The 24,334-nt window shown below is 44.4% G+C and overlaps 1 pseudogene; it reads right to left on the reverse strand.

The window, feature by feature from the left end:
* Window positions 1–5,476: 5,476 nt before the first annotated feature.
* Window positions 5,477–23,369, reverse strand: LOC123142337 (putative wall-associated receptor kinase-like 16; annotated as a pseudogene).
* Window positions 23,370–24,334: the final 965 nt, after the last annotated feature.

A 24,334-nucleotide genomic window follows, 5' to 3' on the forward strand; every position in this document is an offset into this window, starting at 1 on the left:
GAACCTGGTATAGCAGCAGCAGCAGCCGTGTGAGCCTGCATCTTTCCCCTTTCTGGGTTTGGATTGGAAGGCAGGCATGAGAAGCCAGCGACGCGATGCTCAACGCCGAGAGCTTAGCTTGTGAATATCTTGGCAGGGGAGTTATTAGTGCTATCAACAACAACTGATAATGCAGACGTTATGGTCTGTGAGCGACACGCATGGGTGGATGATGGATCCACGATAATTGATTGATCTATCTATCTATCTATCTATCTGGCGCACGCGGTGGAGTGCACGCACACCCATTGGAGTACTATCTTTCTGTCAGCAGTGGTGCTAGACTAACCTGGATGTTCCTTGCACGCAGCATCAGCGGCATTGATTGATTGGTTGGTCCGGCCGTTCCGATCGGATCGGATCGGATCGATGCGATTGGTTCGCACTGGATTGCAGATTCAGACTTGTCCGGCAAGTTGCAGGCAGCAGAGAAGAGGTTGCTTCGCTTCGGCCACTCGCAAACTCAGGCAGGCAACATGCACACGGAGAGAAAGAAAGAAGCTGCCCAGCACTCGCCCGTCGCCGTCGCTGCCTAACCAATGTGACCATGTCCCTATATCTATGCCTTGCTTTTGCTGCGAGAGGCTGCAGCACAGCCCAGATCTCGACGAGGAGCGCCACTGGTCTGGTAGAGATGGACGGACGGACGGTTCACGCATGGCGGCAGGCACATCCTCCGGATAACTTTCATGTCCAGCATGCACAGATAATTTTTATCTATACTAACGCCACTGTGGATTTCAATGGGCTGCACTCAGCGGGACCCACTTACCACATGTTAGTTTTTTCTCTTCTTTAGAAATTATATAAAAAAAATGTAAACTACGATCAGAATAATAAATACATTTTCATGTAGTTTTCAATATTCAGTAACTCAAATAATATTTAATAGAAAAACCTCATAATTTTAAAAGCATTTTTATATATCAATGAAAAATAACTGTAAGATTTCAAGAAGTTTTTATAAACTCAAAATTTTAATCTAATTTTCGTTTTCAAATAATAATATTCATGCGGTCCTTTTTTTAATGTTAGTGTTTTTTTTCCTTTTACATGTGGCCCTTCCTCATGTTAGTGTTTTCCTTTTTTGGGAAATTTGTACAAATTAGGTAAATTATGGTAGTAGTACTAAAAGTAAATTTAGAATGTCATTGTTTAATGAATAATATGATAAAAAAATAACTTACTTTTTGAACATGTTTAATTTAATTTTTAAAAATGTTTACGTATTATTTAGAAACAATCATGTAGGTAAAATAATTTTATGGTTTACAAAAGTGTATGTATAATTTAAAAAGTGTCCATTTCAGCATCTATAATCTTTGGGGAACACTAGGCTTTTAAATATTTTGGCACATATATTTTTCAATTTATGTTGATTAAAAATATATATTTTGACAACCACATAAACTTTAGTAAAACACGTGAACACTTTTCAAAACTAGAAATACATTTCCTAAAATCATGGAAACTCTATATACTACATTTATATTATTTAAAAACATGAAGATTTTTAAAATGTTATTAATATTTATAATAAAAATATATAAACTTTTTACAAATTTATTACTCCCTCCTCCTCATAATGTAGTGAGTATAGATCTTGTCCTCAAAAGTGAAACATTAAAAGCTTTGACCATGTTTATAGAAAAAAATATGTACATTTGAAATACCCAATGCATATCATGGATACATCATCAGTTATATCTTCATGTCGTATACGTTTGGAGTTGTATATATAAAAATAGTTTTCTCTGTAAACTCAGTCAAAGTTTGCTTAGTTTTACTTTTTTTCAAAATCTATACACTTTGCATTATGGAACGAAGAGAGTATTGTTTTTACATATATGGACACTTTTTTAAAAATTATATAAACATTTTTAATTCATGAGTATTCACATAATTACATAAATATTTTTAAACTACATAAATATTATTATATTTAAAAATTGGGCGGCGCTATGCGTCGGCCGGCGGACGTGTTATAATGATCCGCCGGTTGGACAGCCGTTTGATGTAACCACCTCACGCCGGTTAACCCCTCTTTAATTCCCACAACAATGGCTCTGTTTTAGAAACAGACTCCCCAGTCCACCGTCCCCGACAGACCTGCCAGCACGATGCCACCCCTAACCACCGCAAAAAATCAGCTGACGCCGGCGCGCGCGGGCAAGTAATGCGCTTGTTCCCCTTTGTCGTATTCCTGCAACAAGATCATTGTTGCAAAAATTGCAAGAACATCTCCGGCCTCTTCCCTAGATTCCTGCAACAAGATATGCAAAAATTGCAACAACATCTCCGGCCTCATCTATGAATTCCTGCAACAAGACCATTGTCGCAAAAAAACACTTCTATGTATTCCTGCAACAAGACCTTTGTTCCAAAAATTACAACATCTACGACCTCTTCTCCGTATTCCTGCAACAAGACCTTTGTTGCGAAAATTCCGCTTGAAGCACTTGTAGTATCATGTAATGAATTTCATCCAAACCTCGATGATGAGTAACACACGCATGTAGCATCCGGGGCCTAGCCTACAAGCCGGAGCCTTGAAGTAGGCATGCCATGGATCTGACCAACAAGGCATGTCCCATGCATGAGGCTTGTCCCCGATGCAGCAGGATAGTATGGAGGAGAGGGGAGATGAGCGATATGGATGAGCAGCGCCGGCTCAAGGAGAGAGAGTGGGGGGAGATGGAAGCAGACGGGGCGGACGAAAGGAGAAGAAAACGATTCCACCGAGAAGCTTCAGGAATGGGAGGTGTGGACGTTGGCGCGAGGATAAGAACGAGCTGGTCCCACGAGGACACGTGTCGCAAGCGTGAGGAGGCGGATGGGCGATGAAAGATCAGTCGGTTGAAGCTAATCATTTCCCTTAAAATTTACATATTTTTGTAATTTCTAAAATAGGAAACTAACTGACATATGGAAAATGGGCCGCACTGACTGCATCCCATTTAACCCCTTGAGCGTGATGTACCATGGTGAATTGGTTACGTGGTTTGACCGTATTCGAACAAGAGTGCCAAGAATTGGAGACCATATTCGAACAAGAATGCCAAGAATTGGAACCACTTTTGCATATTTTTCAAGTTCACACACTAAACTGAATATAGGTGGCAAGTTCAAGCATTACTGGTGTAATTACTTCTTTTTCAACAGTGGAAGGGAGTAGGAATTGTGAACTGAAGAAGAAGAATAGTTTTCCTTTCCCAGGGGATGGGCAACAACATGCTGTCAACATCCATAATTGTCTCGAGCATCGTCGTCTCAAAAGGCGTAATGTTTCGATGTACCGCAACGCTAATCCATAATGAATGGTTTGGCTTGTCAACGAGGGTCGCACAGCTGGTATGGCTGCTCACAGCGTGTGCCGTGCAAAGAGAGGGGGGGGGGGGGGCATGGAGCGGGGCATGTGTGCACGTAAAGCAACTGCGAGCACATCGATCTGGACGATACCCTCTCTATCTAGCCTCCCTCCCAGGAAAAATACAATGATCTCCCCCTACATATCCAACTTCTCCGAAAGGTTGACTCGCAACCTCTCATCGACAAGTACGGTGCTCGCATTCCAGACTGGAGGGGAAGAAAACTCACGTGGGCTGGATGGGTGGATCTGGCAAAGACGGTCCTCACTCCTATTCTCACTTACCATTTGGCGGTCATCTCGCAGCCAAAATGGGTGCTCAAGAAGTTAGACAAGCTTGCTAGGAATTTTATCTGGAATGTCGATGACAACAAAAACACTATTGCGTGCTCTCTCTGGTTAATTGGACGATATTTTGCACCCTTAAAAGTTTGGGTGGCCTTGTCGTGGCCGATCTAGATCACTTCGGTCGGGCCTTGCACCTGACGTGACCATGGTACGAATGGACGGACTCCGACCGGCCATGGGTGGGCACCGATCTACTCTGGAGTGACTCTAACATGGCGCTCTCCAGAGCCTCTACCACTTTCACCATCAGCGATGAAAAACACACCAGTTTCTGGAAGGATATCGATTGGGGATTCTCCCCTGTGCATCTATGCCCCCGAGCTTTACAAGATCGCGACAAAAAAAAAACAGCACAATCTTCAAGGACCTTGAGGGAGATCGATGGATTACGTCCATCGCCCGGTTGTGCAACGCGGACAAGCTCCGCTAATTCATCAACATCTGGCAGCTTCTGCAGGACACCGGCATGGATCCCTCTCGCCTGGACTCCTTCCGGTGGAACTGGACGACTTCCGCGGAATAGTCCTCTGAATCTGCCTATGGGAAGCAATTCTCTGGAAGAGTGTTGCGTTTTCTCTCTTCTAAGGTTTGGAAGGCCCAGGCCATCCCCCAAATGCTCTTCGCCTGACTGGCACTGTAAGGTAGAATCCTCACGGCGGAAAATTTGGCAATTCGTGGATGTCCCCTCAATACAATTTGTCGCCTTTGCCTTGCATCCGATGAGAATGCCGCACACCTATGCCGAGGTTGCCCCTTTTCCCAGAAGGTATGGAGTACTATACTATCAATGCCTCCAAGGGGATGACCATCCCGACCCCGCCTAACGCAAATTCTTCTGTGAACCTGTGGTCAGAAGGGTTCCTCACGGATGCCTCCGAGCGGAGTGCATGGGAACGCAGTGGGATCGTAATATACTCGCTATGGAACATTTGGAAGGAGAGAAACCGCCGCGTATTCACCGGCAAGAGGACGACCTACCGAGAAGTGGCAAATCTAGCCTTGGCGGATGTTCGCTCTAGCTGTTTTCTTTTTCAAGAGTAGTCCGCATGCCGTTTGTGGCCGATCGGTTTCCACTCCATGGAAACCTCATGTAAATCATTGTAACGTCCTCTTTTTCTTCTAATTGAACGGCAGCGCTCCTGCCAGTTTCTTGAAAGAAAAAAACCGTCGCTGTTAAAGAATGCGTCTGCCTGCCGGCTGTATGCTTCTGCCGTGCTTTCGCTTGCTGCACAGAGGCTGCGTACTACAGCTGCGCAAAGGTCAGAGAAGCCTTAACCAAACAGCTGTGCGAAAGCACAGAAGCTGCGTACTACTATGAACAGTACATCACTTTACAGCAAAGGGGTAGGTATACAGTATACTCACGGACTGAAAAATAGTTTCAGTTACGTATGCTGCTAGGTATACAGTATACTCACGGAATGTTTTATATCATCACATGAATTCAGACAAACGGTTCGGTGGCAACGTGGTGTGATCTCCATCAGCCTTAACCAAGCCCCTATGAACAAACATACTCAACAGTACACACTGCAACAAGTACTCACGCTTGCATTAAAGGCCTTGTAGTGCTGCTCTAACATCACACAAGGATGGGCCAGATAAATGGATACACATATACCCTCACAAGGTAAGTACGCAAGGGTTAAGCGCCAGAAAACTAAGCAGAGTAGTCAAAAAAAGAGCAAGCAGAGCAAACAATACGATATGGTCTTCAACACGTCAACTCCCAACTTCTCTACGGGATCGATCCAGCGCACGAATACGCCTTGCAACCTCCATCATTGTACGTCTTCGGTCCACATCAAGGTCAAGACACTCCACGGCAAGTTCTGTCAGATTGTCAAGAAGCTCCAAATCTCTTGCCGCTGCAATTTCCTTATCAAACAACTGAGTTGAATTCCTCCGCTGCTTGTGATTCTCAAGGAAACCCCTTACTAAGCTGTTATTGTTTGCATCCGTCGCCTTCTTCCGAGTAAGGAGCTCCAACATGACTACTCTAAAACTGTAGACATCACTTTTTTGGTCAGCCGGCCTGTATGGAGATATACAGGATCCGTATAAGCCATGTTACTGACGATTATTCCGGTGTGTTTATAGTCAACCATCCTTGAAACGCCAAAGTCTGAGATCTTAGGCGTAAAGTTGTCGTCCAAGAGTATATTTTCTGGTTTAAAATCACCATGTAAGATTGTGCTATGGGTCTGTGAATGCATATAAGCTAGAACATCTGCTGATTCTGCAGCAATACTTAAACGCAAATCCAAGTTTAGAGGCGCCCTTTTGTTGCTGTGAAGAATGCCATGGAGGCTACCTCTGGAGACAAACTCATAGACTAGCATCGGGGTGTCAAATTCAAGGCAACAACCTATGAGCCTAACGATGTTTCTGTGAATTATCTTACTTTGGATGATGACTTCATATGTAAATTGTTCTGTCTCTAGCACAGTACCACTAATCAGCTTCCTTACTACGATTTTCTTACCACCAACATGTCCCCTGTAAACTTCTCCAAAGCCATCTTTTCCAATCAAATTCTTGTCCTTCAAAAATGTCTTGAGCTCTCCCTTTTTGAAAAGTTTAATTCCTGTCACTTTCTCCAATATAAGCCCACCGTACCGCAGGTAGTTCGTGCGTGCTTTTGTGTTGAAGATGTCCAAATTGTTCAACTTGTAAAGCAAACCAGAGCTAGAGCTAGAAATGCTTGCACCTTGTTAGATGAAATTTTGCTTCCTACACTAGTAGGAAAAGGGGCTTTTGGTTTGTAAGGGCCTTTTGTCCCGGTTTTCGAACCGGAACTAAAGGGTCGTTACTAAAGCCCTAACCCTTTAGTCCCGGTTCTTACACGAACCGGGACAGAAGGTCCTCCACGTGGTCGTTGCTGCCAGCCCAGGCAGGCGGCCTTTGGTCCCGGTTGGTGCCACCAACCGGGACCAATAGGCAGGGCTTTTTATCCCGGTTGGTGTCACCAACCTGGACCAATAGGCATCCACGCGTCAGCATTTCAGGGGCTGGGGTTTTTGTTTTTTTTTTGAAGGGGGGGGGGGGGGTTGGGGGGTTAATTTAGGTGTTTCATATATTGTGTTAGCTAGCTAATTAATAAAGAGTAGTGTCCTCTCTTATCTCCGTGCTTGGTCGACGCTACGTACTATATACGTATGGAGAGGACTAGACACGCTAGCTAGTAATCAAATGAAGGAAACAGAAGATCGTCATGAACATATGCATACAGAGAGAAGTGATATCGACCACCTCTCCTTCTCCGAGAGATTGGTCGAACAACAAGTTCTCGTATATCTATCCGACACTACCGGCTACATATATACAATAATTATCTCTTACAATACAATCTCCTAATTAAATTGTAAGAACACAGGGTCCATATAGTATTCTCCGTTTTCAGCGATCACGTGGTCAAGGAAGAATGCCGCCAATTCCTCTTGAATTCCTCGCATACGATCTGGTGCTAGGACTTCATCCCGCTTCCGAAACATCTAATTTGAAGAAGGGGGTCAATACATATATATATGAATAAATGAAACTCAACACAAATGATGGTAATAAAATAAAATTGTGAATATTATTGCTTACGCACTTCATATTGTTCTTCAGTGTAGCCCCGCTCACAGGTCGTGTAGCGGATGGACTCGCAAACGTAGTATCCACAGTAATTATTCCCGGGTTCCCGCCACAACCACTTTACAAGAAATAGAGGTCAATCAAACTGATAAGCAAGCATGCTAAATGGTATTGATGAAACTAGCGCTTGAATCACTAGGAGATGCGCGGAACATGCTACTATAGTACTTACTTTCGGGTGTTTAAATTGCAGCTTCTTCGGCAGTCCCGGAGTTTTTGTGGTGAATTTTCTCCAAACCCTGCCAGACAAAGAAAACAATTACTTGATATCAGGAAATGAACAAAGTTGCTGATATGGTGGATAATGATCGATTTAACTTACTTCTGGAGCATTTGAGTCATGTTCGCATAGTCCTGGGGATCTTTTCGTCTCGAGCCTAAGACGGTTACTACTCCCTGCTCAAGCTTAATCTCTAGGAGAATATAGTGGAAGCTGCACATGCATGCATAAGTCATCAATTACATTACCATAACCTGGACTAATAAGGGAAACCGAATATGCACAAGACAGTAGTACTCACTTGAAGTTGTAAGGAAAGACTATTATATCTTTATTTTGATTTAATACCAACGATTGTAGCAAGTTGGCCTCGGCTTCTTTGGGATGTTTTTCAACCGTATATGCATCTATGAGATTTGTGTTAATGAACCCAATATCACCGATTTGTATTTTCTTCAATTCGGCGATCTTCAATCTGCATAATATAGTGAGGTAATTATAAATACATGCAATGAAAGAGTTGACCTATATAGAGAGACTTAATGACAGAAGTAGTACTACTTACAGACAGTAGCAAGTGATCGTTGTTTTATCGAGGGCCTTTTGATTGTAAAACTGGAAGAAATCCTCAAATGGAACATTCAGCAGTTCAATTCCAACGAGGTCATGCTTCGGTTTAACTCTCAGCGTCAAAGTACTCGTCCCATCAGACTCTCTGCAGGTTTTCATGTACCAATCATGTAATCTTTGCATCATCGTTGTTAGAGATCTTTCATCTTTGACGAGAGGCTTCCTGTATGGTATTTGTGTTCGTCCACCTCCATGATTTCATAATGTACATCGTCGGGCAGGTAATCTCCAAGATTGCTATAACCGGGCACCATCCTCGGATCATTAGCGACGATGTCTTTTGACACCTTGAGCGGGGGGCACGATTGGTTCGCTTGTTCGCCGAGCTGGGCAATTTTTTTCCCAGCTCGTCGTTCTTTTAACCTTTGATCACTGACAGTACTTCCCGACCGCTCCGCTTCGGCATATGTCTTTGCAAGAATGCGCTCATAGTTGCCTCTCGACGGAGACTTTGGTGGTTTTGTCAGGGCAGCCAGAGTGCGCTTTGCTTTCACCGGATCTACCTTCTCCTCCGGAGGTGGATGTTTCTTTGCTTTCACCCCTTCAAAGAAGTTTGTCACTTCGGCTCGCATGATCTTCCTGGTTTCCTCCTCGGTCCTCTCGTATGGTAACTTCTCTGGAGTCTTCAGAGAAGGACCGAATCTGCATTGCCTCCCGCCTCTGGCAGCTGTACTACTAGACGCCGGCAGAGCAGACGGAGCGGCTGCGGCTGTCTTCTTTCCTTGCTTACGAGGCGGAGGAGAAGGACTACGACGTGCCGGAGCAGCCGCAGCGGCGGCGGGTCTCTTCCGCCCTTGCTGACGAGGCGGAGAAGGAGGAGGCTGGCTACTCTGGCGCGCCGGCGCAGGCGGAGAAGGAGGCGGAGTGCCGCCACGCGCCGGAGAAGGAGGCTGAGTGCCCTGATCACTCGCCGGAGGAGGAGGCGGAGTGCCGCCACATGCCGGAGAAGGAGGCTGAGTGCCCTGATCACTCGCCGGAGGAGGAGGCGGACTGCCCTTACTCGCCGGAGCCGTCCAGTTCAGAAGGTTGATGAGCTCCTTCCGCCATAGACACGGAGTCTTCAGAGCTAAACCCAACCGAGTCTCCGCTTCACCGGTAGGGTGGTCAAGCTGGAGGTTCTCAAATCCCTCCGTTATTTCATCCACCATCACCCTAGCATATCCTTCTGGAATCGGCCGGCAATGGTAGGTTGCGCCGGGTTCAGGAGGTAAAACAGAGCCAACAGCCGCCTTGACTTTGAAGTTCTGCCATTGCGCCATAAGGTGGCAATGTTGAGACTCCGTGATAGCATCCATGGGGTAGCTAGCAGGAGCCGTCAAGACATGCTCCAGCTGAAGCAGCTCGGTGGAAGCCACGTTGCTTCTCCGCTGAGATGGCGGGGTAGCTTCGGGGGTAGTTTCGGCATGTCGATTGCTGTCTCGTTCCTCTAGCGCTTGAACCCTTTCGTGCAGCTTCTGAATTTGGGTCTGCTCCATTTTTTTCCTCCTCTCCTGGCTTTTGTAACTGCCTGCGTCCGGAAAACCAGCCTTCCACGGAACGGAGCCTGGCGTGCCTCGTGTCCGTCCAGGGTGCTCAAGATTCCCGAGGGCTATTCTGAGCTCGTCGTTCTCTCTGTCTGGAACGAACGTCCCTTCCTGCGCTGCATCGATATATTGCTGAATCTTCTTGACTGGTATTCTCAAAAGCTCGTTCGTCCAAACGCACCTCCCTGATACAGGGTCCAAGGTTCCGCCAGCCCCGAAGAACCAAGTCCGGCAACGGTCTGTCCAGTTCATTGTCTGTGGTTCGATCCCTTTTTCAAGCAGATCATTCTCAGCCTTGGCCCACTTAGGCCGGGCTTTGAGGTAGCCACCTGACCCCGTGCGATGGTGAAGCTTCTTCTTCGCAGCATTCTTCTTGTTTGTCGCTGACATCTTCTTACTCTTTTCCGATGTCTTGTGGGCCACAAATGCGGGCCAGTGATCTCTGATCTTCTCATACCGGGCGATGAATTCGGGTGTCTCTTCTTTGTCGACAAACGTTTTCAGCTCATTCTTCCACCTCCTGAATAGGTCTGCCATCTTCTTAAGAGCATGAGACTTGATTAATTTCTCTTTAACTGGCTTCTCCGGATCCTCCTCTAGCGGTAGGGTGAAATTTGCCTTCAGCTCAGTCCAAAGATCATCTTTCTGCATATCATTGACATAAGACACCTCAGGGTCTTCCTTCTTAGGCTTATACCATTGGTGGATGCTGATCGGGACCTTGTCCCTAATTAGAACCCCGCGCTGAGCAGCAAATGCATCCTTTGTCCGGATGGGTTCAATCGGCTGGCCGTCGTGCGCGATTGCTGTGATCTCAAACCTTTCATCCGAGCGCAACTTTCTCTTCGGGCCTCGTCTCTTTACCGCAGTTGTGCTCGATCTGGAGGGCTAGAAAAAAGAAGAAAGACGAGTGTTAATTAGTATGTGTACATACCAAAACAATGAATGCATCAATTAGCTAGTCAGCAAAGGCTTAACTAATATATTTACCTGGCCGGACTCTGTTCGGTCACCGGAGCAATCACCACGGGCTCCTTCTTGCACCAGCATTGGGTCACCGGAGCCATCATAATCATGTCTTTCCTCCTCCACTCTTCGATCACCGTAGCCTGCTTCTTCACCCTGTTCTTCCAGACCATCATTGTCGTTAAGATACGACAAGATATCACCTCCGGCTAAGATTATGTCCCCCAACACCTCTTCTGCTTGCTTGTCTCGTCCGTGCTCCATTGTTTCTGCAAATATTACAACATGGCAATTATTACACAAACATGACAGCAGGTGGTTAGTGCAAACGTAGACCTAGCTTATTCTAGGTTTGGGGTGGCCTCAGCAACGCTTCAAGGGTAGGGGCGCGGCGGGAGGGGGTAGGAGACCGACATCGTTTTTTTACGGTTTGGGTGTGATCGAGAGTTTTGGTCGAGCGAGATGGCCGGGGGGTGCTCCCGTGGTATAAGTTATCACGGTCGAGAGGGGGTATAAATATCGACCGTCCATCATGTCAAAGTTATCTGGGAGGGAGTTATATATATCGACAACGACGACATACATACATGGGAAAATAATGTGATCGGGGAGGGGGTATATCGACCCCCCCCCCCACGTGTTGAAGTTATCGGGAGGGGGTTATATCGACAACGACAATGAACGTACATGGGAAAATAATATTATCGGGGAGGGGGTATATTGACCCCCCTCGTGTTGAAGTTATCGGAAGAGGGGTATATCGACGACGACAGACCCGATAAAACATAAGAAAACGAAGAAGAAACAAAAAGAGGAGAAGAAGAAAAGGAATAGAGGAGAAGATCGAAGAAAAAAAGAAGAAAAAAAAGAGGAGAAGAAGAAAGGAATAGAGGAGAGAAGAAGAAAAAATAGAATTTTTCTATTTTTTCTTCTTCTCTTCTATTCCTTTCTTCTTCTCCTCTTCTTTTTCTTCTTTTTTCCTCTTCTTATTTATTTCTCCTCTTCTTCCTCTCCTCTTCTTCTCCTTTCTTCCTCTTCTTATTTTCCTTTTTCCTCTCATTCATAAAAAAATGTTCAAATAGAAAATTTCGAAAAAAGTAAAGGTTTTGCCTAATGCATTGTTCATATGAATATACAAACATTGGCATATTCTACAATAATTAATATCACCAAAAAAATCTATGAACAGAAAAAAATCCTAACTTTTCTAAAAATCTATCTTTTGCATATATACATGAACATATATACACAGAGAACATATATACATACATATACACAGAGAAAATGCAAAAAAAGATCTAAAAAAAGGACATATAAACAGATATACACACATACATATACTCATACATATACATATAATTAAGCATATAAATGTGCAGAAAAAACATGGAGGAATTAGGGGGCAGTGCTGGCCCTGACCAAGGCGACGGCGGCGCGTCGGGGCAGGGGCAGAGGTGACGGCTGCGTGGTCGGGGCAGGGGCAGAGGCGTCGGCGGCGAAGGGCGGGGCATGGCGACGGCGACGACGGGGACGGGCCGGGGCGGCGCGCGTCGGGGCAGGGGCGCGGCTGACGGCGAGGGCGCGGGCAACGGCGACGGCGACGGTGGGGGCGGTGGGCGGCGTCGGGGCAGCCCGGCGGCGTCGGGGCAGCCTGGCGGCGTCGGCGTCGTCGGGGCGGCAACTGCTAGGTAACTCTAAAAATTTCCTAAGTGTGAACTTATATAGCAAAGCCTTTAGTCCCGGTTCGTGGCACCAACCGGGACTAAAGGTAGGCATTAGTCCCGGTTGGTGCCACCAACCGGGACGAAAGCCCTCTTTTCAGCAGCGCAAAGGGCGGGAAGCGGCGGCCTTTGGTCCCGGTTGGTGGCACCAACCGGGACTAAAGGGTGGGCATTGGTCCCGGTTGGTGCCACGAACCGGTACCAATGCACCCCTTTAGTCCCGGTTGGTGGCACCAACCGGGACCAAAGGCCTCTTGCTGCCCGCGTCGCGGCCAAAAGTTTAGTCCCACCTCGCTAGTTGAGAAGGGCTCGGAGTGGTTTATAAGCCCCGCTGCGGCTGCTGTCTCGAACTCCTCTCTATAGCAGGCTTCTGGGCCTAACTTTGGCGCGCTGCCCGTTGAGCCCTCTAGCCCTTCTGGGCCTGTATTTGCAAACCCGAGGGTTGGAGGGCCCAGCGGACAGCGCCCCAACAATTTTTTTTGCTGTTTTTAGTTTTTAGTTTTATTTATTTTTTTTTGTTTCTACTTACAACAAAAACTTATTTATTTTATTTTATTTTGTTTCTAATTACTTATTTATTTTACTTTATGATAATTCTTTTTGCTATTAAAGTTTCTATCAAAAAAAGTTCTTTATGAAAATTCTTTTTGCTGTATTTAGTTTTTTTTGTTTTCTTTTTTGCTTTATTTATTTTGTTTTGTTTCTACTTACAACAAAAAACTTATTTATTTTATTTTATTTTGTTTCTAATTACTTATTTATTTTACTTTATGATAATTCTTTTTGCTATTAAAGTTTCTATCAAAAAAAGTTCTTTATGAAAATTCTTTTTGCTTTTAATGATTTTGAACAGAAAATACTTCGATAATTTTAGTTGCATCAACTTTATATGATTTTAGTTTCAATAATAATAGATGTTTCTTATAATGTTTTGAACAGAAAATACTTTGGTAATTTTAGTTTCATAAATTTTATTAAAGTTTATTTTATTTTGTCGGAACACAAGAAGTCCGGAGTTGTAATAAGTTATTAAAAATAAAAAAGGGGCGCAATGCTCGTTGATTTGCTTCAAGCCTTTCGGAATAGTGTAGACTGCACTGCACATAGCTCCATGCAGTCTACCTTATTCCTCAAGGCTTGAAGCTAAGCAACGTGAGCATTGCGCCTCTTCTTCATCGTCTCTGCACTCAGGGCTTATAAACCGCTCCCAGTGCCTCTCAGCTAGCGAGGTGGGACTAAAAAACTGCTTAGTAAGAAACTCTAGTACCGGTTCGTGCCACGAACCGGTACTAAAGGTGCTCGTGGGGCCACAGCCTCATTAGTACCGGTTCGTGGCACCAACCGGGACCAAAGGGTGGAATTGATCCCGGTTCGTGCCACCAACCGGGACCAATGGCCTTGCACAGCGGCGTGGTGGTGAGTTTAGTCCCACCTCGCTAGCTGAGAGAGAGCTGCACCTGTTTATAAGGTGCGGTGTGCCTGAGCTGTCGAGCTCCTCTCTAAAGCAGGCTTATGGGCCTAACCTCTCTGTACATGCATGTGGGCCTACTGGGCCTTCTGCGGGCCTGAATGCTGGCCCATGGATGGGTTTCTAATCGTATTCAGGCCGTGGTGGCCCAGTAGGTGGCATAATTTTTAATTTTTGGCCTGTTATTTTTCATGCATTTACTAATTATTTTGAGCTATAAGACCCTAAAATTGAAAAGCATTTCAAATGAACTCTGAAAAGGTTGAAAGTTGGCATGGTATCATCATTTCATCCACATAGCATGTGCAAGAATGTTGAGAGGGTTACGGCAAAAACTAGATGCACTTCTTGTACAAAACGGACAATGGTATCATACTCGTCTGTTACAAAGTTGGCATGGTATCATCATAATAGTTGCGGGAGAAAGTCTTCACTTTTTCTTCTCTTGTGCCATTTGCTTATTGCGCCGTAACCATGGATAATTTTCATCGTTTATCAGGATGCTTGGGTCAGCCTTGACTTTGAAGGGAGGAATTTCATGAAACTTTTCATAATCTTCAGACATGTCTGTCTTGCCCTCCACTCCCACAATGTCCCTTTTTCCCGAAAGAACTATGTGGCGCTTTGGCTCATCGTATGATGTATTCGCTTCCTTATCTTTTCTTTTCCTCGGTCTGGTAGACATGTCCTTCACATAGATAACCTGTGCCACATCATTGGCTAGGACGAACGGTTCGTGAGTGTACCCAAGATTGTTCAGATCCACTGTTGTCATTCCGTACTGTGGGTCTACCTGTACCCCGCCTCCTGACAGATTGACCCATTTGCACTTAAACAAAGGGACCTTAAAATCATGTCCGTAGTCAAGTTCCCATATGTCCATTATGTAACCATAATATGTGTCCTTTCCTCTCTCGGTTGCTGCATCAAAGCGGACACCGCTGTTTTGGTTGGTGCTCTTTTGATCTTGGGCGATCGTGTAAAATGTATTCCCATTTATCTCGTATCCTTTGTAAGTCAATACAGTCGAAGATGGTCCCCTGGACAACGAGTACAACTCATCACAAACAGTGGTGTCACCTCTCAGACGTGTTTCCAACCAACTGCTGAAAGTCCTGATGTGTTCACATGTAATCCAGTCGTCACACTGCTCCGGGTGTTTGGAGCGCAGACTGTTCTTGTGTTCATCGACATACGGGGTCACCAAGGTAGAGTTCTGTAGAACTGTGTAGTGTGCTTGAGACCAAGAATATCCGTCCCTGCATATTATTGAGTCCCCTCCAAGCGTGCCTTTTCCAGTCAGTCTCCCCTCATACCGCGATTTAGGGAGACCTATCTTCTTAAGGCCAGGAATGAAGTCAACACAAAACCCAATGACATCCTCTGTTTGATGGCCCATGGAGATGCTTCCTTCTGGCCTAGCGCAGTTACGGACATATTTCTTCAGGACTCCCATGAACCTCTCAAAGGGGAACATATTGTGTAGAAATACGGGCCCCAGAATGACAATCTCGTCGACTAGATGAACTAGGACGTGCGTCATGATATTGAAGAAGGATGGTGGAAACACCAGCTCGAAACTGACAAGACATTGCGCCACATCACTCCTTAGCCTTGGTATGATTTATGGATCGATCACCTTCTGAGAGATTGCATTGAGGAATGCACATAGCTTCACAATGGCTAATCGGACGTTTTCCGGTAGAAGCCCCCTCAATGCAACCGGAAGCAGTTGCGTCATAATCACGTGGCAGTCATGAGACTTTAGGTTCTGAAACTTTTTCTCTGGCATATTTATTATTCACTTTATATTCGACGAGAAGCCAGTCGGGACCTTCATACTGAGCAGGCATTCAAAGAAGATTTCTTTCTCTTCTTTCGTAAGAGCGTAGCTGGCAAAACCTTCATACTGCTTCGGAGGCATGCCTTCTTTTTCGTGCAAACGTTGCAGGTCCTCCCGTGCCTCAGGTGTATCTTTTGTCTTCCCATACACGCCCAAGAAGCCTAGCAGGTTCACGCAAAGGTTCTTCGTCACGTGCATCACGTCGATTGAAGAGCGGACCTCTAGCTCTTTCCAGTAGGGTAGGTCCCAAAATATAGATTTCTTCTTCCACATGGGTGCGTTTCCCTCAGCGTCATTCAGAACAGCTAGTCCGCCGGGACCCTTTCCAAAGATTACGTGTAAATCATTGACCATAGCAAGTACGTGATCACCGGTACGCATGGCGGGCTTCTTCCGGTGATCTGCCTCGCCTTTGAAATGCTTGCCTTTCTTTCGACATTGATGGTTGGTCGGAAGAAATCGACGATGGCCCAGGTACACATTCTTCCTGCATTTATCCAGGTATATACTTTCAGTGTCATCTAAACAGTGCATGCATGCGTGGTATCCCTTGTTTGTCTGTCCTGAAAGGTTACTGAGAGCGGGCCAATCGTTGATGGTTACAAACAGCAACGCGTGCAGGTTAAATTCCTCCTGTTTGTGCTCATCCCACGTACGTACACCGTTTCCATTCCACAGCTGTAAAAGTTCTTCAACTAATGGCCTTAGGTACACATCAATGTCGTTGCCGGGTTGCTTGGGGCCTTGGATGAGAACTGGCATCATAACAAACTTCCGCTTCATGCACATCCAAGGAGGAAGGTTATACATACATAGAGTCACGGGCCAGGTGCTGTGATTGCTGCTCTGCTCCCTGAAAGGATTAATGCCATCCGCGCTTAAACCAAACCATGCGTTCCTTGGGTCAGCTGCAAACTCAGCCCAGTACTTTCTCTCGATTTTTCTCCACTGCGACCCGTCAGCGGGTGCTCTCAACTTCCCGTCTTTCTTACGGTCCTCACTGTGCCATCGCATCAACTTGGCATGCTCTTCGTTTCTGAACAAACGTTTTAACCGTGGCATTATAGGAGCATACCACATCACCTTCGCAGGAACCCTCTTCCTGGGGGGCTCGCCGTCAACATCACCAGGGTCATCTCGTCTGATCTTATACCGCAATGCACCACATACCGGGCATGCGTTCAGATCCTTGTACGCAACGCGGTAGAGGATGCAGTCATTAGGGCATGCATGTATCTTCTGCACCTCCAATCCTAGAGGGCATACGACCTTCTTTGCTGCGTATGTACTGTCGGGCAATTCGTTATCCTTTGGAAGCTTCTTCTTCAATATTTTCAATAGCTTCTCAAATCCTTTGTCAGGCACAACATTCTCTGCCTTCCACTGCAGCAATTCCAGTACGGTACCGAGCTTTGTGTTGCCATCTTCGCAATTGGGGTACAACCCTTTTTTGTGATCCTCTAACATGCGATCGAACTTCAGCTTCTCCTTTTGACTTTCGCATTGCGTCCTTGCATCGACAATGACCCGACGGAGATCATCATCATCGGGCACTGGTTCCTCTTGATCTTCAGCAGCTTCCCCCCTTGCAGCATCATTGGGCACATCGTCTGGTTCCTCTTGATCTTCAGCAGCTTCCCCCGTTGCAGCATCACCGTATTCAGGGGGCACATAGTTGTCATCGTCCTCTTCTTCTTCGCCGTCTTCCATCATAACCCCTATTTCTCCGTGCCTCGTCCAAACATTATAGTGTGGCATGAAACCCTTGTAAAGCAGGTGGGTGTGAAGGATTTTCCGGTCAGAGTAAGACTTCGTATTCCCACATATAGGGCATGGACAACACATAAAACCATTCTGCTTGTTTGCCTCAGCCACTTCGAGAAAATCATGCACGCCCTTAACGTACTCGGAGGTGTGTTTGTCACCGTACATCCATTGCCGATTCATCTACGTGCATTATATATAATTAAGTGTGTCAAAAACCATTACAGAACATCATGAATAGATAATTAAGTGACCAAATTAATAGAAGTTCATCATCACATTAAAACCAAAGTACATACATAGTTCTCCTAACAACATATATATAGCTCTCCAGAGCATCTAATTAATTAAACCATACATTGAAATTATGTAAAACATTTCAATGCGAAAACAAATGCGATCATAATCGCAACCAAGGTAACAATTGATCCAACGGCATAATGATACCAAGCCTCGGTATGAATGGCATATTTTCTAAGCTTTCTAATCTTCAAGCGCATTGCATCCATCTTGATCTTGTGATCATCGACGACATCCGCAACATGCAACTCCAATATCATCTTCTCCTCTTCAATTTTTTTTATTTTTTCCTTCAAGTAATTGTTTTCTTCTTCAACTAAATTTAACCTCTCGACAATAGGGTCGGTTAGAATTTCCGGTTCAACCACCTCCTAGATAAATAAAATCTATGTCACGTTGGTCGGTATATTTGTCATAAATAATAAATGAACCAAATAGTTATAAAAAGATAATATATACCACATCCGAATCATAGACAGGACGAGGGCCGACGGGGGCGGATACCAAAACCATCGCACTATGTAATAAGAAGGAATAATAAAAGTAACAAAATTAGACAAGTAACTATCTAAAGTTAGAATTTTTTCCTTTCAGAAAGAAGATAAGAACAAGAGGCTCACCACGGTGGTGCTGGCGACGAGATCGGCGCGGGCGATCGATGGCGGTGAAGACGGGGACGGGACGTGACGGACCGCTAAACCTAGACAAATCTCGGGGAAAATGGAGCTCGGAGGTCGAGTTTCGAGAGGAGAAAGATTAACTAGTGTGGCTCAGACATTTCATCGAACACCTCATGTGCATAGGAGGTGAGCTAGAGCACCCAAATGCCCTCCCCTTGCCGGCCAGAAAAAATAGAGCACTGTGGAGTGCTCTGCTGTGGCGATGGGGTATATATAGGGAACTCTTTGGTCCCGGTTCGTGGCACCAACCGGGACTAAAGGCCTTTGGTCCCGGTTGGTGCCACGAACCGGGACCAATGCCCCCTTTAGTCCCGGTTGGTGGCACCAACCGGGACCAAAGGCCTTGTGCTGCCCCGCGTCAAAAGTTTAGTCCCACCTCGCTAGTTGAGAGAGCTCGAGAGTGGTTTATAAGCGCTGCTGCGCCCACCCTCTCGAGCTCCTCTCAACTGCAGGCTTTCGGGCCTAACCGTTCTCTTTGCCTGTGGGGCCTACTGGGCCTTCTGCGGGCCTGAATCCTGGCCCATGGATGGGTTTCAAGTCGTATTCAGGCCGTGGTGGCCCAGTAGGTGGCATAATTTTTTCTCTGTTTTTTGTTTTCTCTTTTGCTTTATTTGTTTTGTTTTGTTTCTACTTACAACAAAAAACTTATTTATTTTATTTCTAATTACTTATGTATTTTACTTTAATTATTTTATTTTTATTTATTTTACTGCTGCTATTTTTATTTATTTTACTGCAGCTTTTTTATTTAATTTATTAAGGTTTATTTATTTTAGTTACTATAGTTTATTTTATTTTATTTTATTAAGGTTTATTTATTTTTATTTATTTTATTAAGGTTTATTTATTATAAAAAATGAACATAGATGCGCTTATAGAGGAAATTCAACCTAAATTCATAATAAATTTCTATGAAATTTACTGTGAATTTAGGTCAAATTTCCTGTATAAGGGCATCTATTTTCACTTTAAGAGGAGCTCAACAAGGCAGAGAGGGACAGGCTTATAAACTGGTGTGAGCGCCCTTCGGTTGGCGAGTTGGACTAAACACTGGCCGCAACTAGGACCAGCCCTTTAGTCCCGGTTTGTGGTATGAACCGGGACTAAAGGATGGTGGGCCAGGAGCGTGGCCCATTGGTCCCGGTGTGTCCCACCAACCGGGACCAAAGGGTCCGGACGAACCGGGACCAATGCCCCCACGAGGCCCGGCAGGCCCCTGGCCGCACGAACCGGGACCAATGCTCACATTAGTCCCGGTTCGTGACTGAACCGGGACTAATGTGAATATTGCCCTGTGACCAAAGCCCAGTTTTCTATTAGTGGTATCTTGCGATCACACGGAACTTCTTCTCGACCTTGCTGCCAATGATCTTCTTTAAGTGTCCCAACATATTCCGCAAGTTCTTCTGTTCCAACATGTTCCTCGATGTCCTTTCCGAGGTACTCAGATGAAAGCTTTGCAATTTTCTCGTGACAATATTGCTCCTTTAGAAAACCAACCTGCTGCGCAATTAATGAACTATCGATGCCAGTTTCTACGGTACTTGTTGTTTTTTGAAGCCTACCATTTATATCGCGTGCAACTGGTTTCTTCTTTGGGCTCGGGTCCATGCACTCTATCCCTATCTTAATGCATACACTTACTTGCTCCAACTGTGTCTCCCATTGATCTGATTGCTCCAGCCGATTCATCCAAGTCTCGACTACCTACAAAATTGCAATTGTAAGATCTACTCCGTAGATAGTAAACCATGGCAGCAAGCGATCTATAGCTACTATACAGAGAGAAAAAAGGAAACCATACTAGAAATTCTAAAATGGAAACACATATAAACATTAATATAAACTGAGCTATGCTGTTAGTTCGATGTTATATTTGTAGAAGCATAAGTGCATTTCTCACACGTGTCAGCTATAGTTTGACCTAATGGGTAAGCTGGTTGGTTATGAAACACAACACGGTATCCATGTAAAGAGGTCTTGAGTTCAAGAAGGGAACAACACAGTTTTAAAGAAGCCTACCGTAAGTCCACGTCAGGCCCAAGGGAGCAACAAGACAGAAACGAGTTGGCATATATAAACACATTTCCCACATTTTCTTGAAAGTCCAAAACTGTAAGCGGAGTGCTACAAATGCGATCTTAGTGCTACATCTCAGGCCAACGAGGCTTATGTGCAAGTTTAACCCGTGTTTAATTAAAGCAATGTGGTACTAAAGGTGGGTACTACCAAAGTAGATGATGTTTTAAACTGCCATGCTTGTAAGAGAGATCATTTTTGTGATCTGAACTTTTCTGTTTTGGGGGATTATTTTACAATTTATGCAAGTTAAACTAAAGTATAAGATATATATAGTTATTTGAATATCTATCCTTTAACATGGAGCAAACGCTTAAATTGTTCTTACATCTTCATCTTTTGGACACCCCTTCTGTCCTGTCAATATCTCCAAGATGATAACACCAAGACTGTATATGTCCGATTCGAACGCGACTTGCCCACTGAAGAATTCTGGTGCCATATATCCCCTACGAGAAAGTTTTTTAAAATCCTGGCCAATGAATGTTCACACAAATATACATTTATACCAAACACAAAAAGAGCTTTCAAGAGACCAGCTTACAGTGATCCACATATGTTCAAAGTAAAAGAGACCAAAATCAACAATTTTGGGTACCATGTGATCATCCACTAATATAATACCAGGCTTCAGATCTAAGTGCAGAATATGTTTCTCGTGAAGATGAACTAAGCCCTCACAAATTCCCTTGATAATCTCATATCGTTCCCTCCATTCAAGTCCGTGAGATGCATCTTCCAAGGAAAGGGGTTTCATATTTTCGTCCCTTAGAAACAGATAATGTAATGTAAATCTACAAATGCCTAACCATGCAAAACAGTTAAGAATACCGAATTAAACTCAGTCAGCTGTTCATTATTAAAATAGGTGAAGCCAAATTTATGCCCATGTGTAACTTACCTGCTAAAACAGGCCGCCTCTTCTTTTCACAAATGGGGCAAAAGTTAACATCCCCAAATCTGCTATTCTGTTGTATGCGTTTACTCCAAGGAAGGAAAGGGAAGTTATTTCCCATCTTAGCGTTTTTTAGTTAGGGGTAATTAGATCTAGGGAATGGTAATTGAAGGGGTATGAGACTTTAAGTCTATTGTTTGGTTGGGGGGATTGGGAATTCATAAGGCAACAGGCATGGGACTTTAGACTAACTCCCAACGTTTGGAAGGGAATTGTTTTAGTGAGTCAATCTTAGCCCTTCATCATAACTTACATTAACTTCCCATGTCCAGCCCGTCACCAATTCCCATGAACCAAACAAGGGAATACAGTTTCTCCTCAAATATCACACACAATTCCTATTATGTGCCAAATAGAGGATTGGGAATAAAACATCTCATCCCATGTCTAATCTCAATACAACTCCCTACTCTAAACTCCCATTCCCCTTCGCAAATATTGCCAAACGCGCTGTAGGAGATTTTATCGCTTTACTAGTTTTACCAATTGGTATTTCGACCAGGAGGACGCTTGCGGGAAATCGTTGGGAAGCTTGGATCCATCTTGTGAGAAGATTGATGGATGTCCACCTTTCTCAACAGCCCGATCAGTTGCGCTGGAAGCTAACAAAGAATGGAGAGTTTTCGATTAAATCCATGTATTTGGATGTCATCAACTCTAGCTCTATTCCTCGTTCGAAACATGTTTGGAAAGTCAAAGTGCCTTTAAAGATCAAAGTGTTTATGTGGTTTGTCCATAAACAAGTCATTCTAACTAAGGACAATTTGGCAAAACGCAATTGGACAGGATCTACAAGATGTAGTTTCTGTGATAGGGACAAATCGATCAAACACCTCTTTCTTGACTGCCCCTTGGCAAAAAATTTGTGGCGGACAGTCCACTTAGCTTTTAATATTACTCCTCCGAATACCATCAAGACGTTATTCGGGACGTGGTTAGATGGGTTAGATTCCGAAAAAGCGAGACATATCCGTGTAGGAGTATGTGCTTTATTATGGGTAGTCTGGAATTGCAGAAACGATTTGGTTTTTAACAGAACAACAAATATTCATTTCTTGCAGGCTATCTTCCGGGCCACTACACTCATCCGTATGTGGTCCGCTACTCACTCCGACGGAGGCCAGGGAGCGTTTGGTTACTGGATCTATCCGAAGAGAGACGGTAGCTAGGGATATCTTCAACCGGTTTGGATGGCGGTCATGTAATAGGATAGGTGTTTAGTTTACTATCTTATCTTTTTGCCTGCCGGTTGTGGCTATCCTGTCATGTTGCTTTTGCTCTTTGTGAGCCTCTTTACTTTTGAGACCTGAAGACTTCTGTTGAACCTTTTGCTTATCAATAATATGGCCGTATGCATCGTTCTGATGCAGAGGCCGGGGCCTGACCCCCTTTTCGACAAAAAAAAACGACCAGGAAGATTTCAAGCAAACCCAACGTCGCTACTTTTGATCAGAATTGCTGGTTGCCCCACATGTCGGGGGCAAATATTATTTTAGGGACGAAATATTTGTCATGGATCAAAAGCATGTATTTGCTGATGAATTATGATCTTGAGTAAGAATGAAAACAGAGCAAATACAAACAGATAACAGTCCTATCAAATGTAATGTTTTTTTTACCAACAGACAAAAATGAATACAAATACTCTGGATATGAATACAACTGTGAACTATGCAAGAATAATTTTGTCCAGTAAATGCCACATTAAGATCCTTAACGGGTCGTTCTCTCCTGTATGTAATAGGTCACCATCTTTAACATTTGTTGGATCAAAGTGAATGGACGATTAAAAATAATTTGAAAGCATCTTAAAATTTCTCATTTTAAATAGTTGCAATGTTTGCATGAGATGGTTGGACTATGACATGATGTTTAATAAAGATAATAAGCATGGCAATAAACGTTACGATTATGTTATGATCATACCAGTAATATACTTATCGAGACTTCCGTTCGGTACATACTCAAAACATAGTAACCACTCTCGTGTATCTGCCATGACAAACTTCCCGTCAATGTTTGCAATTCTGCCATGGGTTTCAGAACAATAGCCCAAGAAACGCACTATATTTTTGTGCTTGGCCTTCGTGAGACACTCAACCTCTTTGTGGAATTTTTCCTCAGGCAACTTGAATGTGTTAGATAGCTTCTTCACAGCGACCATTCCTTTTCCCACTTTTCCCTGCAGTCAGAACGTGTATTTGCCAGTGTTAACGTGTGGGCATGCATGTGTAGTGCTGTTACTGTCATGTTCATATGGTGTTTCTCTTTCCAATCAAGTGCGATTAGGATTGAGAAAAGCTCACTAGAGGTTGGTTAGTACCTTATAAACCACTGCAAATCCACCTCTGCCAATTTCCTGATCAACACAGAAACAATTTGTGATGTCTTCCAAAAGTGATAACGGCAGGTACGTTGGCTCTGCTCTTCCATCAAGCAGCATGCGCTCCAGCAGGTCGGCGTTGTGTCTAGCACTGGTTTTGCTATCCATTTGCAACCAATACCAAGATGCAGTACCTTCAACCAGGCTGCCTAGCTTGCGGGGTCAACGCTTTAGCTATAATGAGAGAGCAGAGCTCAGATATATGCAGCTCAACTCTCTATATAGCTAGGTACACAATTATAGCAGTTTTAAAGTAGATCCAGCAACAACAGTTGAAGATTCTTATATAGTTAGCATGGTTTGATCTGGGTCATCCTGCAAGCACAAGGCTGACTAGTTGGTCTTGGTCTACTGTATAGCATGCTTCAGCACAACAGGATATTAGGAACCTCAGAAAGGAGGAATGGAC

The sequence above is a fragment of the Triticum aestivum genome, chromosome 6D, assembly GCF_018294505.1.
Source record: "Triticum aestivum cultivar Chinese Spring chromosome 6D, IWGSC CS RefSeq v2.1, whole genome shotgun sequence".
NCBI lineage: Eukaryota > Viridiplantae > Streptophyta > Magnoliopsida > Poales > Poaceae > Triticum > Triticum aestivum.